The sequence below is a fragment of the Chiloscyllium plagiosum genome, chromosome 4, assembly GCF_004010195.1.
Source record: "Chiloscyllium plagiosum isolate BGI_BamShark_2017 chromosome 4, ASM401019v2, whole genome shotgun sequence".
NCBI classification, from domain to species: domain Eukaryota; kingdom Metazoa; phylum Chordata; class Chondrichthyes; order Orectolobiformes; family Hemiscylliidae; genus Chiloscyllium; species Chiloscyllium plagiosum.
The window spans coordinates 119342836-119359953 of NC_057713.1; the positions used below are offsets into that span (position 1 = coordinate 119342836).

At 42.1% G+C, this 17118-nt stretch overlaps 1 long non-coding RNA gene across 2 annotated transcripts; it reads right to left on the reverse strand.

Moving 5' to 3' along the window:
• Positions 1–2735: 2735 nt before the first annotated feature.
• On the reverse strand, positions 2736–15095 carry LOC122549600. Of its 2 annotated transcripts, none has more exons than XR_006311606.1 (3): positions 15000–15095; positions 3481–3540; positions 2736–2796 (listed from the first exon to the last, which is right to left on the reverse strand). It is a non-coding gene; the product is annotated as an uncharacterized LOC122549600 (long non-coding RNA). The 2 variants fall into 2 exon arrangements; XR_006311607.1 differs by lacking the exon at positions 2736–2796 and adding an exon at positions 3107–3187.
• Between the last annotated feature and the right edge of the window lie 2023 nt (positions 15096–17118).

A 17118-nucleotide genomic window follows, 5' to 3' on the forward strand; every position in this document is an offset into this window, starting at 1 on the left:
TTCTGGAATCGGCATTATAGGACCAATGTGACAGCATTGGAGATGGTGCTGAGGAAATTTGCCAGGATGTTGCCTTGCTGGAGACTTCTAGTTATAATGAGAGACTTGACAGACTCAGGGTATTTTCCTTGGAGCAGAGGTGACTGAAGGGGGAAATGATGAGGATGTACAAAGTTATGGGGCAGAGGTAAGGTAAACAGGAAGAGGCATTTCCACTACATGGATGGATCAATGACAAGGTACATAGATTTAAGATAAGTGGCAGGAGGTTGAGGGGATGTGAAGAAAATATTTCCACTCAGAGGGTGTTGAGAATCTAGAACACACTGCCTGAAAGGATATTAAAAGTAGAAACCCTCATTTACAACATATTTAGATGTGCATTTCCGATGCTAAAGCATTCAAATCTATGCACCAAATGTTGGAAGATGGGATTAGAAGAGTTAGGTGCTTGTTTTTTTCTGATGGGTCTTAAAGGGCTTTTTCTGTTCTGTAGATCTCTGGAACACTTTAGCCCTTCAAAACCTCACTTTGCATCTGAGGGACACATGAACTGCATCTGGTGGCTTTTTGCTCTGGAACATACATGCATCAACCAAGAATACATTTTATGCCTCTTAGCTTATTTTTTAGAGTTCACTCACTTTGCATTTACCTGGAAGCTGCCAGGTTCTCTGCTTGCACTGGCCTTTAGCACATAGGCTGTTGGTCACTTTTGCTTGTGGGGATTGTAAGGAGGTCAGCCAGCTGACCCTCCTAGAATATGAGGTCCTTGATTGAGGGTCAGGCCTGTGCCCGAAACGTCGAATCTCCTGTTCCCTGGATGCTGCCTGACCTGCTGTGCTGTTCCAGCAATAAAGTGATTGTAATGAGGTCAGCCAGCTGACCCTCCTAGAATATGAGGTCCTTGATTGAGGCTGTTAATCTAGACCGATCAGGAAGCACTGGCTGACAGATATTCTGACACTCAGAGCTGGCTCTGAGGGAGCTGGACCAGTGTCAAGGACTTTCTACGTGTAAATAAAGGGTGACATGGTGGCAGGATACTGGCCTCTGTGGGGGTATTTCATAGTAAGCGGTACTATTTCACACAGAGTGAGAGGCAGGCATCTGGTCACTGTACAGTCATGTTGTTGTACAACCCCATGTTACATCCCAATGCATGGATTCAACCAAATATCCATGTATGAAAATCAGAGAGGGCCAGTCCATAGTGGAGTGATGGGATCTATGGTCAGTCAGGAGGCTTGTCCGATTTCAGTCCAATGAATTAACCATGGTCACTTGGGTAAGTGATCAAACCAGTGTTTGCAACCTTTGCCTTTGCAATCTGAGGATTGAGCCATGGTCAGCCCTACAAGTTTAGGAATTAGAGGTATGTCAAATGGTTGAGTATGACGATATCCACCCGGGGACCAGGCATTTCTCTGTTGCAGCTGTCCAGCCAAAATAGTCTAGAGGCTGTCCCTTAGAATCTGGGCATTAATGATTTAGGTGTTTGTCAGAAGGCAGCTCCCCAGCATCCTGGGGAAAGTGGGGTGTGTAGGATCACGTCGCTGAGGGAATGAAAGGGTCAGTTCAAGGTGGAATGGTGGAATTTCAAAATATAGGAGGGGAAAGGTACTACTTATAGGTGTGGTGTGGAGAACTCACGATTCACCGTCATCTTAGCCTGGACACGAGGAGACTGAATGACCATTCACAAAGTGTAGGATGAGGGGATGAATGGAAATGGCGCATGGCTGCAGAGTGAAAAGTCATCCCAAATGCAGGAGAGGTACACAAAAAGGAAACATGAACAATCATCATGTGCCTCAGGTAAAGCCTGCAAGTCGACTCACAAGGACACACAGAACTGAAACCTTGCCACCACTGCAACAAACTCAACTGTACAATAATGAGACAACATGGCTCTCCCAGTGTGCAGTATGAGCAAAGTAAGATGCTTTACATTCTTTTAGGGGGTCAGATTACCCCCTTACATCTGAGGACTCTGCTAGGGGCAATTGAATTAACCATGAATACACTGATTCTATAATGTCACTCATCTAGAAACAAATTCTAATTCATTGATAGTTGAGCATGTTTCCCATGAATGTTGCTTAGGATTCCCATTTGGTCCTTAGAATTATAGAAGCCCTACAGTGTGGAAACAGGCCCTCTGGCCCAACAAGTTCACACTGACCCTCCAAAGTGTAACCCACCCACCCCTATATTTAGCCATGGCTAATGCACCCAACCTACACATCCCTGAACACCTTGGGCAAATTAGCATGGCCAATTCAGCTCACCTGCACATCTTTGGATTGTGGGAGGAAACTGGAGCACCCGGAGGAAACCCACACAGACACAGGGAGAATGTGCAAATTCCACACAGACAGTCGCCCAAGGCTGGAGTTGAGCCCGAGTCCCAAACACTGTGCGGCAGCAGTGCTAACCACTGAGCCACCTGGTTCCTGAATCTTACTAGAAAATCTTTCATTCTCTAGTTTTGGATTGTTTCCCTGAGCAGTTTCTTTTATCCTTAAAATTTAGTATAAACTAGAGCACAGAAAATGATATTAAATCTAGCTCATCTATATTGTTATTATTTTCCGAAGAAATGACTTTCCACTCTACTACGTTCAAGTCTATTGGTATGTCCATCCAGAATTGGATAAATGTTCTCACTCAGCAAGAACGCTCTTTAATGTGTACATGTCTGGAGTGCATTTTTTAAAATTGTAATGCTCCTTCTTCTCCTCAGTCGAAGCTAGGGAAATGTTCTCATAAAAATTCTTTCCTTTGTTTAATCAGCTAGGAAATAGAGACCAGAGAGAGAGAAAAGTCATACTTTCAAATATAACTTAAAATGTTACTAGTTTTTCAAAATGGAATTTCATTTTTTAACAAGTTGCAGATATGCCCATATATTTTAATATGGCATTGAGCAATAACCAATTTTAAAATTGCAAAATTCAACTTTGAGCCTGCAGTCTACTTTGGAACTTAAAAATAAAGTGAATGATTATGAGATAAATTGATTACATGTCCATCCTTGCGACAAATTTATTATTTAGGACATAATTCAACAATTGTGATATATAAACATTAAAGAGTCAAAATTGGACTTGATTTGGACTTTCTTCTTTTTATTGTCCTGTGGAACAGCGTGATTTTCTTTTCCTGTGACATTTCAGTGCCCTAGCTGAATCAAAATGTCAGAAATCATGTTTCATCCTTTAAGCATCCTACTTGCCAGTTTGTGATCTACAAACCTCCTGTTCCTTTGACTAAATTCAATGAGTATTAAAGTGCATTTTATATATATATATATTTTCAAATGTCATAATCATAGAGTGTTTCCTTTTTTTACAAATAACAACCAGAAATAAAAAGCTTGGATACCAACTATTTTTGATTTTGTCATCAGTCTTGTCTTCCAAAGAAGACTCTCTGACACTATGACATTGTTAATCTTGGAACAACACAAAAACTCACCTGTCTCTTATTGTCACCCTCTCTCAGCACCTTCAGCATCTTAAAGGACATGGCATTCACCTAGTAATGAAATCAAAGAAAAAGAACTTAAAACCTTTCAATGCTGACCTCAGTGAAGAATTCAACTTCTCATTTCTCCCTAGTGTGCGCACACAATCAAAAAGATAGTACATTCATTTTGCTTGATTTCATCATGTGAAAGTAATCCTCCAAAGTTGAAGAACTTCCACTATACTGAAAATTAAATTTTACAAAACTTTGCCTAAATTAAAATCCATGTAAAGTTGCTTTCAATTTATCCAAAACATCTTAAAATTGTCAAACAAATCAGTAATTGTTTCTTTAATTTTCTACGTTTATCTCTTCTTGGGTATGATGCCTCAGCCTGCACACAATTCCTTGTACCCAACTAGACTTCAATACTTTGCAAAGTAACTATTGACTTTGGCAAGATTTTCAAGTGAGGTTAATCACAACCAAGTCTGCCTACCTCTGGCATGAGGAAGCATACTGATTGATTTTTCTTTCCCCCAGAAACATTGTTACAATCAGTTAACTTATCACAGATCAGTTAATGAACCAAAAGACGACCTGGTTATATGGCTCAACTTTCCCACCATGTAATGCATTAATTCATTAATCCATCCATATTTGACAAATTATTTAATTACATATGAAATGTCACAAACAGGTATGTGAATTGGTAAAGCTGAGGCCACTGTATCAGAAAAATGTCTGATGATCCTGATCTTTACAGGAAATCCAGATATGACCTCTACAGGGCCATTATAGATGCGAAGAAGCAATACTGGACTAAGCTTTAGAACGAAACTCACTACGTGACTCCTGCCATTTGTGGTAAGACCTACATAACATAATGGGCTACAAAGTGAAGCAGGACAGAATAGCATACAAAAGTACATCACTCCCAGACATGCTCAATACATTTTGCACTCATTTCAAACAAAAGGTCAGTGAAATGTTGTCTCCTGCCCCAACAACTGTTCTCTCAGTCACTACTGCAGGAGTCAGATCGGCCTTTTTGAGAGTGGAGATGGAAATGTGTTGCTGGAAAAGCGCAGCAGGTCAGGCAGCATCTAGGGAACAGGAGAATCGACGTTTCGGGCAATAGCCCTTCTTCATGCTAATGCCCGAAACGTCGATTCTCCTGTTCCCTAGATGCTGCCTGACCTGCTGCGCTTTTCCAGCAACACATTTCCATCTCTGATCTCCAGCATCTGCAGACCTCACTTTCTCCTTTTTGAGAGTGGACCCATGGAAAGTGACCGGATCTTCGGTGACCATACTCCAGGGCAGATTTTGTTTCAGACAAAAACGCAAATGACCGAGTAGAGGCTGATAGTCAAGCTCAGGACTAAGGACAGTATAATGGTGGCTGAAAGAACTTTTGACGAGGACTTATCTACTGAGGTGGTATGGGCTGAGGTTAGAAATAGGAGAGGAGAGGTCACACTACTGGGAGTTTTTTATAGGCCTCCGCAGAGTTCCAGGGAGGTGGAGGAGAGGATTGGCAAAATGATTCTGGGGAGGAGTGAAAGGAACAGGGTGGTCATTATGGGGGTCTTTAACTTTCCCAACATTGACCGGAAATGCAATGACTCTAGTACATCAAATGGATCAGTTTTTGTCCAATGTGTGCTGAAGGGTTTCCTGACACAGTATGTTGAAGGGCCGACAAAGGGGAGGCCACACTGGATCTGGTACTTGGTAATGAATCAGGCCAGGGGTTTGATTTAGTGGTAGGTAAGCACTTTGGTGAGAGAGACCATAATTCGGTTATGTTTAGTTTAGCGATGGAAAGGGAGAGTTATAGATGGGGGAAGTGCAATTATAATGCAATTAGGCAAGACTTAGGAGACTTAGAATGCAAAATGCAAGGCATGGGGACAATCAAAATGTGGAGCTGGTTTAAGGAACAGATATTGTGTGTCCTTGATAGGTATGTCCTTGTCAGGAAGGGAACCATGGTTTACTAAAGAAATTGTATCTCTTGTTAAGTGGAAAAGGGAAGCTTATGTGATGTTGAGATGAGATGGTCCACATGAGGCGATGGAAAGTTAAAGAGTAGCTAGGAAGGATTTAAAGAGAATTAAGAACAGCAAGGAAGGGACATGAGCTGTCTTCAGCACATAGAATAAAAGAGAACCCTAAAGCTTTCTATAGGTATGTGAGGAATAAAAGGATGACTAGGGTAGGAATAGAGCCAGTCAAAGACAGAAGTGGGAATTTGCATGTGGATCCTGTGGAGATCGGAGAAGTGCTAAATGTATATTTTTCATTTGTTTTCACTCAAGAAAAGGAGAATATTATAGAGGAGAAGACTGAGGTATGGGCTATTAGATTAGAAAGGATTGAGGTTAGTAAGAAGGAGGTGTTATCAATTCTAGAAGGTGCGAAAGTAGATAAGTCCCCTGGGCCGGATGGGACTTTCTCTGGAAAGCTAGGGAGGAGATGTCTTGATCTTTGAGTCGTCATTGTCTACAGGTTTAGTACCAGAGGACTAGAGGATTGCAAATGTTGTGCCCATGTTCAAGGAGGGCAGCAGAGATGACCCAGGTAATTGTAGACCAGTGAGCCTTACATCTAATGTTGGAAACATTTTGAAAAGGATTTTAAGGGATAGGATTTATAATCATCCAGCAAGCAACAATTTGATTGGAGATAGTCAACATGGTTTCATCAAGGGCAGATCATGTCTCGCAAACCTCATTGAGTTTTTTGTGAAGGTGACCAAGCATGTGGATGAGGGTTGGGCAATTGATGTGGTGTACTTGGACTTCAGTAAAGCCTTTGATAAAGTTTCACATGGTATTGGAGAAATGGCTATTCACATGGCTATTGGAGAAAATGCAGAGACATGGGATTGAGGGTGAGTCAGCTGTTTGGATTAGAAACTGGCTTTCTGTAAGAAGGCAATGAGTGGTGGTTGATGGAAAATATTCAGCCTGGTGTCCGGTTACTAGTGTTGTGCCACAAGGATTTGTTTTGGGAACACTGCTGTTTGTCATTTTTATAAATGACTTGGATGCAGGCATAGGTGGATGTATTAGTAATTTTGCAGATGACACTAAAGTCAGTGGAGTGATGGACAGTGTGGAATAATGTTACAGGTTGCAGGGGGACTTGGATAAACTGCAGAATTGGGCTGAGATATGGCAAATGGAGTTCAATGCAGATAAATGTGAGGTGATTCACTTTGAGAAATGTAACAGGTAGGCAGAATACTGGGTCAATGGAAAGATTCCTGGTAGTGTGGAAGTGCAGAGGGGTCTTGGTGTCCATGTAAATAGATTACTGGAAATTGCCACCCAGGTTGATAGTGCTGTTAAGAAGGCATATGGTGTGTTGGTTTTATTGGTAGAGGGATTGCATTCCAGAGCAGTGATGTCATGCTGCAACAGTACAAAAAGCTATTTCGGCCTCACTTGGAATATTGTGTACAATTCTGGTTGCCCCATTGCAGGAAGTATGTGGGAAGCATTGGAAAAGGTGCAGAGGAGATTTAACAGGATGTCACCAGGAGTGAAGGTCTTATGAGGAAAGGCTGAGGGACTTGGGTCTGTTCTCATTGGAGAGAAGAAGTCTAAGAGGGGATTTAAAAGAATCACACAAGATGATCAAAGGATTAGATAGGATGGACAGTGAGAGTCTTTTTCCTAGGATGATGACATCAGGTTATGCAAGGGGGCAAAGTAGCAAATTGAGGGGTGATACACTTAAGACAGATGTCAGAGGCAGTTTCTTTACTCAGAGAGTGATAATGGCGTGGAATGCCCTGCCTTCCAATGTAGTTAACGCAGCCACATTAGGGGCATTTAAACAATCCTTGGATAAGTATATGGATGATGGTGGGATAGTGTAGGGGGATAAGCTTAGATTCATTCACAGGTCATCGAGGGCTGAACGGCCTGTCCTGAGCTGTATTGTTTGATGTTCTATGTTCAGTATCCATAAGGATGGCCTCAACCGGGACTTCGGGTTCATGTCACATTACAGGTGACCCCACTGCACTACACACGCACATACTTTACCAAGCTTGCACACATGCAAATGTTCGCTCTCGCTCTCTCGCTCTCTCTCGCTCTCTCTCGCTCTCTCCTGCAGATGCACACACATGTATGTTTATGGGGTGAATGTGTATTTGCAGAAACATTCAATTTTGCTCAGAAAATTCAGAACCTGCAGGGAGTCAATGCAAGCAGTGAATCCTTGTAATAATTTGTAAATTCCACTTTCCAAGTAGAACCAGTCTGACTCAAGATTTGGATACAGACAGACTTGAACCTTACACTTTTAATGCATTGTCTGAGCTGAGGTGTCACCTTTAGTTATAAAACCTTAAGTTATCTTGAGAATGGGACTTAAAAGTAGTTCTGGAATATACATATTAATGAACTGAAACCAACAACCCATTCTAAAAGATGCAAAACTTAACAATCTAGGTTTGTTTAATATATCATTTCAGCTGCACAACACTGTAATTATTTGCTAAAAATTCTGTGTCTTACGGTCCTGCTCCACAACCATCAGATGAAGAAGCAGCGCTTTGAAAGCTAGTGCTTCCGAATAAACCTTCAGACTATAACCTGGTGTTGTGTGATTTTTAAACTTGGTCCACCCCAGTCCTCCACATAATGAATTAGATGGAAGTCTTTCCTGTTGATGAATTCAATAGCATTTTGATACAGCCCTGTGTGTGTACAGTCAATGGAACTCTTCGCCTGGGGAAGCCAACAATCCTACTGCCAGGCTGTAGCACTGAGCTCGTCATTGGGAAACAATATGAATTGAAGTGATTTTGTACAGATGGCATCAGAAAATGTCCTGTGAGTGCATGACTGAGTGATCCCACACAGGTGGTAATTTCTGTTCGTAATTTTTATTAATGACTTGGATGAGGGAGTCGAAGGGTGGGTCAGTAAATTTGCAGATGATACGAAGATTGGTGGAGTTGTGGATAGTGAGGAGGGCTCTTGTCGGCTGCAAAGGGACTTGGATATGATGCAGAGCTGGGCTGAGGAGTGGCAGATGGAGTTCAACCCTGTCAAGTGAGGTTGTCCATTTTGGAAAGACAAATAAGAATGCAGAATACAGGGTTAACGGTAGGGTTCTTAGTGAGGTGGAGGAACAGAGGGATCTTGGGGTCTATGTTCATAGATCATTGAAAGTTGCCACTCAGGTGGATAGAGCTCGTAAGAAGGTCTATGGTGTATTAGCGTTCATTAGCAGAGGGATTGAATTCAAGAGTCGTGAAGTGATGTTACAGCTGTACAGGACTTTGGCTAGGCCACATTTGGAGTACTGTGTGCAGTTCCGGTCGCCTCACTTTAGGATACTATCGTATTTGGTGTAAATAAAACACCAATTTGTTCTTCCATTTTGGAAGAACAAATAAGAATGCGGAATACAGGGTTAATGGTGGGGTTCTTAGTCAGGTGGAGGAACAGAGGGATCTTGGGGTCTATGTACATAGATCTTTGAAGGTTGCCACTCAGGTGGATAGAGTTTGTAAGAAGGCCTATGGGGTATTATCGTTCATTAGCAGAGGGATTGAATTCAAGAGTCGTGAAGTGGTGTTGCAGCTGTACAGGACTTTGGTTAGGCCACATTTGGAGTACTGTGTGCAATTCTGGTCGCCTCACTTTAGGAAAGATGTGGAAGCTTTGGAGAGGGTGCAGAGAAGATTTACCAGGATGTTGCCTGGAATGGAGAATAGGTCGTACGAGCATAGGTTGTGAGTGCTAGGCCTTTTCTCATTGGAACGGCGAAGGATGAGGGGTGACTTGATAGAGGTTTAAAAGATGATCAGGGGAATAGATAGTGTAGAGAGTCAGAAACTTTTTCCCCGGGTACAACAGAGTGTTATAAGGGGACATAAATTTAAGGTGAAGGGTGGAAGGTATAGGGGAGATGTCGGGGGTGGGTTCTTTACCCAGAGAGTGGTGGGGGCATGGAATGCACTGCCTGTGGGAGTGGTAGAGTCAGAATCTTTGGTGACCTTTAAGCGGCAATTGGATAGGTACATGGATGGGTGCTTACGCTAGGACAAATATTCGGCACAACATCGTGGGCCGAAGGGCCTGTTCTGTGCTATATTGTTCTATGTTCTATGTAGGTCACCCATCACTCCCTGGATGGAGATAGTCCCATGGAAGTTCAAAGCAGCTGTCACCATCATAACAAGCCAAAGACGATTGAGCCCACTCATATAGCTCTCATGTCCCACTCCAGTAACCAGCACAGATCAGTCCCAGAATCCTAGGATTTACAGAGCCTGTGCTGACACTGCACCTTGCCAAAAAAAGCCTGGGTCTCCCTTGGCTTCCATATATCCTGAGGGACCCCGTGGCTGCAACCTTAGGTCTCTGAACAGTCAGCAATGGCATACCCTGCAGATGACAGTTGCGTACAGTTCCATGCAGTAAGACATGCAGCACCCCAGTAACAAGGGCCATGTTCATTCATTCAGCTTTAGCCTCAACATTAGCACCAGCCTGGTGAAAGTGCCATTCCACTTGAGTGACCAAAATGTTAGATCAAAGCAAGTGCCCGCTATGCTCCAACTTCCTTCACATCGCAGAGCCGCATCAATCATTCAACCTTTCCTTGTATTCAATACAGACCATCGTTACACATGCAAGACATATGCTAAGCTTTGATCCCTGCCCCTCTGCAGGGACATTGCATGACTATTGGGTCACCGTTAGCAGCAATGATTTAAAAAAGCTAAGTTCAGCATCATTGTGATGTTAATGTTCAGTTTTCAGGTCCGAGCAGGATGGTGCCAAGCCCTTTTTGCTAGCATTTGGAGCCCAAACACGTTCACTCTGCATGCATTGCAAATAGACGAGGAAATGATTGTTTAGCTGCAGTTTACAAATGCCTGCTTCACTTATTAGTCTCTTCAGTCTCCCAGTGCCTTATCACATGTGGATTAACCCCTTGGGTGGTGGCCCAGCTGTTGTCCAGTTTGTATCCAGAGAACCGCAAGTCATGGCAGGGACACAGCTTGCAGTAGACACCATCAGCACCAGGTTCTGCTTTGCTGCTAGGTATCTCGGAGCGTCTCCATGTCCCCCTTTACACTGTTCTACCCTGAAAGTCCATTTCCATCCATCCCACATCAGCCCCCAACCCCTGGCCGCACATGTGGAAACCCACCATGCTCAACCTTGCCCCCAACTGCCCTCCCTACCTTTGCACCTTCAGGTCACAGCTCTTGACTGTGTCCAGTCCTCCCTGTAACCAGACCCCTGGACTGAGTACAGACTCTTCCCATGACAACTGCACTGGGACCCATGGCTGACAGCGGCCCACCTACCCTTGACTGGACCCAAACCAAGTCCCCATCTAGTTACTGATTTGACCAGTGGGTTGAACAAAGGTGCAGCTGACACATGCTGTGGGTGAAACTCAGCAGGTTTGTCTGACAGTGTCTGTGGAGGGAGAAACACAGTGAATGTTTTGAGTCTGGTACACTGTTTCTGCAGAAGAAGGCTGATCTTAAGAAGAGTCACACTAGATTCTCAGTGTTGCCTCTGTTTCTCTCTCCACAGATGCTGCCAGACCTGCTGAGTTTCTCCAGCATTTTCTGTGTTTTTCAACCTCTGCAGTATTTTGCTTTTTCGGGCTGGCATCTCAGTGCTCCATGCAGCAGGACAACCCACCCAACAGACCCCTGCCCTCAAACACAAGAAGCTATTTGGCAGGGAGGTGCTAAGACAGCAAGCCCAGTTTGAAGGCCTCGTGGTATCATTGTTATTCATCCAGAGACCCAGGTAATGTTCTGGGAATCCCGGTTCAAATCCTGCCATGGCAGATGGTGGAAGTTAAATTCAACAAAAAAACAGAATTAAGAGTCTATGGATGACCATAAAACCATTTTCAATTGTCAGAATAACCTATCTGGTGAACTAATGCCCTTACCTGGTCTGGCATACATGTAACTCCAGATCTATAGCAACCTGGTTGACTGTCAACAGTGCTCTGGACAATTAGGCTTGGTTCAACCAGCCATGCCCACATCTTGTGAAGGAATGCAAGAGGAAACAAAAACAGAGATTGCTAGAAAAACTTAGCAGGTCTGATGCCCTGAGGAAGGGTCACTGGACCTGAAATGTTAACTCGGATTTCTCTCCACAGATGCTGCCAGATTTGCTATGCCTTTTTGTTTCCCAGCAACCTTTGTTTTTGTTTCTGATTTATAGCATCCACAGTTCTTCCAGTGTTTCGATAAGAGAAAAAGAAGCAAGCAGCCTGGTCAAACCAATTCGCCTTGCTGGTCGAGAACAGAATAAAATGTACAATAAAAAACTCCAGACATCGAGGTGGACCTGACCAGACTTCACGTCTGAGTGTGCCTCCAAAATCACGACAGCCCATGTTACTCAGAGGTCTCTAAGATCTCATCCATACTTTTTCTTCATCAGCCACAGCACCCTCATGATAAGTTACATTTACGTACCATCTAACAGAGCACATGCAGCTTCATGCTTTGTACTCCTCTAAAAAAGGGTGTTAAAGATTTCCACAAAAACCCTTTTATTTAACCAAGAAAAAAAACACGAAACACTGATTGCAAGTTGGAACATGCATTGATTTAATTCTGAGGAAAATTAGGCTGTGAATACGACTGACACAGCTGTTCTGGATAAGCTTTCCAAAAGTAACTTCACATTTGGCTTCTTTGGTCTTATCTTAATTATTTATTGGTGACTTGAACTTTAGCAATGGTAAAATGAAATCTAATGAAGGAACGAAAAAAACGGTGTGTGGAAGCTAGATGTGGGCAGCAAAAGATACAAAATGTTCCGAAAGAATACTAAAAAGCCGAGAAAGAATCATTGAAATATTGGAGGTTAAAGAACGCCCACACACACACACTGTAGAAGTCGAGAGCTAATGAGTACGTACTGTCTCAGTTTTACCAGAATGAGGAAGTCTTTCACTCCTCGGAAGTTGACTAGTGGAATGTTCCAGATCATTTTTTTGGCACACTGGAGACACAAGGCCCTCAAAAATACTTAAGATTCCTCACTAGCCCATGTCTGAAATCACACGTAAATGCCGTGCCACAAGGAAGCTGTTCTTTAGTAGTATTTCTACTTTAATAATGCAGTGGATATCTCTGGACAAGAGTAAATCCAGCCAAGTGCAGAAACACTTTAAAGCAGTAAATTTACTCTGATCTAACGCGCTGCAGCAGAAAGCAGACAAGGATAAGTCTGTTGAATCTTGTGTTTATTTGAAGAATTTAACAACAGGTACAAAACTCTGTCGTCACGTAAATATTTTGACTTAATATTTACAGCTGGCTGCTAGAAAAATAGACAGATGTAGGTGTCAGTGTTGTCATAGAAATCACTTATTACCCTCTTTTATCCACCATTCTTATTTGCTGAGGGTGCACCTCTGTACCTGGTGGATTATGATAACAAGGAGGGTTATCATTTCCAAGTGATCATGGCTCATGTAGTAACCAGAACAGCATAAATCAGCAGGCTTTTCAGCTTTCCTAAAATAAAGTCCCTCTGCATAAGGATATCAAAAAAAGAGGTGGAACCTTGGCTAACATTTCCCTTGCTCAGCACAGCGGTACTGTGGATAGTTGCTGGAGTCTACTGTTATTCCAACAGGGTCAGCGAATTCACTACAGACTTAGTCACAGACCTGTGACATTTTCTGATTTAGCTAGTTCAGTGCCAAAGCAAAACAATAGACACATGTTATCTGACTCCATCATACTGATAGAGGCTTCCAAAGGGAATCTACATTCTAGCCAAATACAATCCAGTCAAAAAGATGTCAACCAAACTTAGCTTCTGTAAAGATTATAACCTTGCTTGAACTCCAGTGAAAAGGGAAAATGAAATAGAGAAAAAATGTACTTGATGTGGTATATTTGATTTGATATATTTAACTCAGATTTGGAAGTGGAAAGTTAAGGAAGTGGAAAGTGGCTTGTTAAGTATGAATTGCAAAAATAAGGGGAATTTACCTAACAGTTGAATGAACAGTCAACAATGAGTAGTTGTAAAATCTAGCTAAATAGTCATATCACAAAAGAAGACATTATAACAAATGTTCTTTCTAAAAGTCCACTCTTGCCTGTCAACAAGAAAATAGTGAAACACAAAATCTTGAAAGTTTAGTTTTTTTTTCAGATGCAGTCTTCACAGATTAAGTCTAGTATGTTTATGACATCAACTTTAGAATCTGTTTAAAATTCGTGAACCATTTCCGAAGCTCAAGTGAGTTTATGCTATCTAATGTTAACCTGTGGCAAGGGGTGAAACTCTGCTCAAAGAATGAAGTCAGAGTCACCATGATTAGAAATTTTCAATCCATTAAGCTCAAATGTACTGAATTAGCCAGAGTTGTACAAATTGTAATGGCTGACTAAGACAACATCAACTTAAAATGTTGTTTATGTAATAACGCTACTACGAGGAATTGTTACATTATGTCTTACAGGTAGAATGCAATATGCCTTTAAGAGAGGTGGTCATATTATCACTATTATAGCATGAGACCTAATGATGTAAAGGGCTCAGTCTCTATTACACTTTGCCACTTTGCAGCATAGCATACTGAAGGCAGTATGCAACAGTTTGTAACTGAGCTGCTCAGCCCCAGCCCACACTTGGCAGTGTCTATGATCGTAACACTTAAGTAGATATCAGGAGTTGCAATAAACATTGACTGAAACTTTCAGTTCTTCGTGACTCAAATCTAGTCTTTATGCTTTGGGAGCAAACAGCCCATCATTCAATGTGAACAATGATCCTCAACAGAAGCATAAATTGCTGGGGGAACTTAACAGGTCTGGCAGTATCTGTGGAGAGAAAGTGGACCTAATGCTTCTATTCCTTCATCAAAAACCCTTTATTTCTGTTTTTGTTTCAGATCATCAGCAGCCAGACTTCTTTGTTTTATTTTAATCTGATAATCCTCAACTCTACTTTTCTGCCTTTGCTAGATAACTCTTAATTCCCCTGATACTTAGAAATCTGACTATCTCAGCCTTGAAGATATTTTAAGATTCAGCCTTCTGTGGTAAAACAAACGTAACAAATTCACTACACTGAGAAGAAATTCATCCTCATCTCTGTCTTAAATGGGCAACACCTTAACCTTAGAATATGCCCTGAGGTCCTAAACTCTGCCACAATCTCCACATCTACCTTGTCAAGTTCCCTAAATATCTTATGTATTTCAATAATTTTGTCTCTCATTCTTCTAAACACCAATGAGTACAGGTACAACCAAATCAACCGGTCTTCAAAAGACAATTCCTCCATACCCAGCATCAACATGGTGAACCTCCTGTCCTGTAGCTTTCTGAAGTTCCTCACCATTCAAATAACATTCAGCTCCTCTATACTTCCTGTTAAAGTGCATAACATCATATTCTCTCACAGTATATTTTATATGCCAAGTTTTTCCCACTCACTTAACTTGTCTATATCTATTTGCAGATTCTGTATTCTCATACTTACTTTCTCACCTGTTTTTGAGTCATTGTAAACCTGACAATGCATTCATTTCCATGAATCCAGTTATTCAGTTGTATTGTAAATAACTGTTGCACCAGCACTGATCCCTGTGAAATTCCACTAGATACAGATTGAAAATGCCTCCTTTATCCAAACTCTCTTCTATTAGTTAGCCAATCACTTATCCATGTTAATCTGCTATCAACAACACCATGGGATCTAGCCTTATTAAGTAGCCTAACATGTGGCAGCTTATCAAATGCCTTTTGGAAATCAGGAATGAGAAAAGTCATTGGACTTAGACCATAAGATTATAAGATAAAAGAAGCAGCATTAGGCCACTCAGGCCATCAAGTCTGCTTAACCATTTGTTCATGGCTGATATATTTCTCAACCCCTTCTCCTGTCTTGTACCAGTAACCTTTGATTCCCTTAGACAATAGACAATAGGTGCAGGAGTAGTCCATTCTGCCCTTCGAGCCAGCACCACCATTCATTATGATCATGGCTGATCATCCTCAATCAGTATCCTGTTCCTGCCTTATCCCATAACCCTTGATTCCACATTCCTAAGAGCTCTATCCAACTCTTTCTTGAAAGTATCCAGAGACTTGGCCTCCACAGCCCTCTGGGGCAGAGCATTCCATACACCCACCACTCTCTGGGCGAAGACGTTTCTCCTCAACTCTGTTCTAAATGGCCTACCCCTTATTTTTAAACTGTGTCCTCTGATTCGGGACTCACCCATCAGCGGAAACATGCTTCCTGCCTCCAGAGTGTCCAATCCTTTAATAATCTTATACGTCTCAATCAGATCCCCTCTCAGCCTTCTAAACTCAAGCCCATTCACTCCAATCTTTACTAATCAAGAACCCACCTATGTCTGTCTCAAATACGCCTAGTGACTTGATCCCCACAGCCTTCTGCGGCAATGATTTCCACAGATTAACCATCCAATGGTTGAAGAAATTCCATCTCATCTCAGTTCTAAAAGCTGGTTCCTTAATTCTGAGCCTGTATCCTTGGGTCCTAATCTCTCCAATTAGTGGAAACATCTTCCCTCCTGTCCACTTTATCTAGACCTCTCAGTATTCTGAAAGTTTCAAACAGATTCCTCTCATCCTTCTCAACGCCATCGAGAACAGACCCAAAGTCTGTAATTGTTTTTCATATGACAAGCCCTTTGTCCCCAGGATTATTCTTGCAATCCTCCTCTGGACCCCTCCAAAGCAGCACATCCTTCCTTAGATACCTGACCCAAAACTGCTCACAATATTCCAAGTACTGCTTGACCTGAGCATAAGCAGTCTTGGCAGTACATCCATGTTTTTGTATTCTAGTCCTCGTGAAATGAATGCTAACATTGCACTTGCCTTCCCAAATGCCAACTGAACCTGTATGTTAACCTTCAGGTAATATAAAACTAGGACTCCTAAGTCCCTTTGTGCCAGAGCTTTCTGAAGCCTATTTCAAAAATAGCCTATGCCTCTATTGTTCCTACCAAAGAGCATAACCTCACACTTTTCCACATTGCATTCCATCTGCCATTTCTTTGCCCAGTGTCCGACCCTTTCCAAGTCCTTCTGCAACCTCTCCATTTCCTCAAAACTACCTGTCCTTCTACCTATCTTTGTGTCATCCACAAATTTAGCAACAGTGCCCTCGGTTCCTTTGCTCAGGAACTTGAATATTAATTCTATTTCACAAATGCTACCAGACCAGCTGAACTTTTCCAGCACTTTCTGTTTTTCATTCAAATCTCCAGATCTGCAGTATTTTGCTTTCATGAAATATTTATACTTACGTATTGCAAAAGTAATTTGTTATGAGTACAAGTAATGCTGAAGAAGAAGTTTCTTTTTTTCCTTCTTAATAAGGTTGAAGGGGTGACCTCATGGAGATTTATAAAATCATGAGGGGCATAGATAAGGTGAATGGCAGGTAAAAACAATGACTGCAGATGCTGGAAACCAGATTCTGGATTAGAGTGGTGCAGGAAGAGCACAGCAGTTCAGGCAGCATCCGAGGAGCAGCGAAATTGACATTTCGGGCAAAAGCCCTTCATCAGGAATAAAGGCAGAGAGCCTGAAGGGTGGAGAGATAAGCTAGAGGAGGGTGGAGG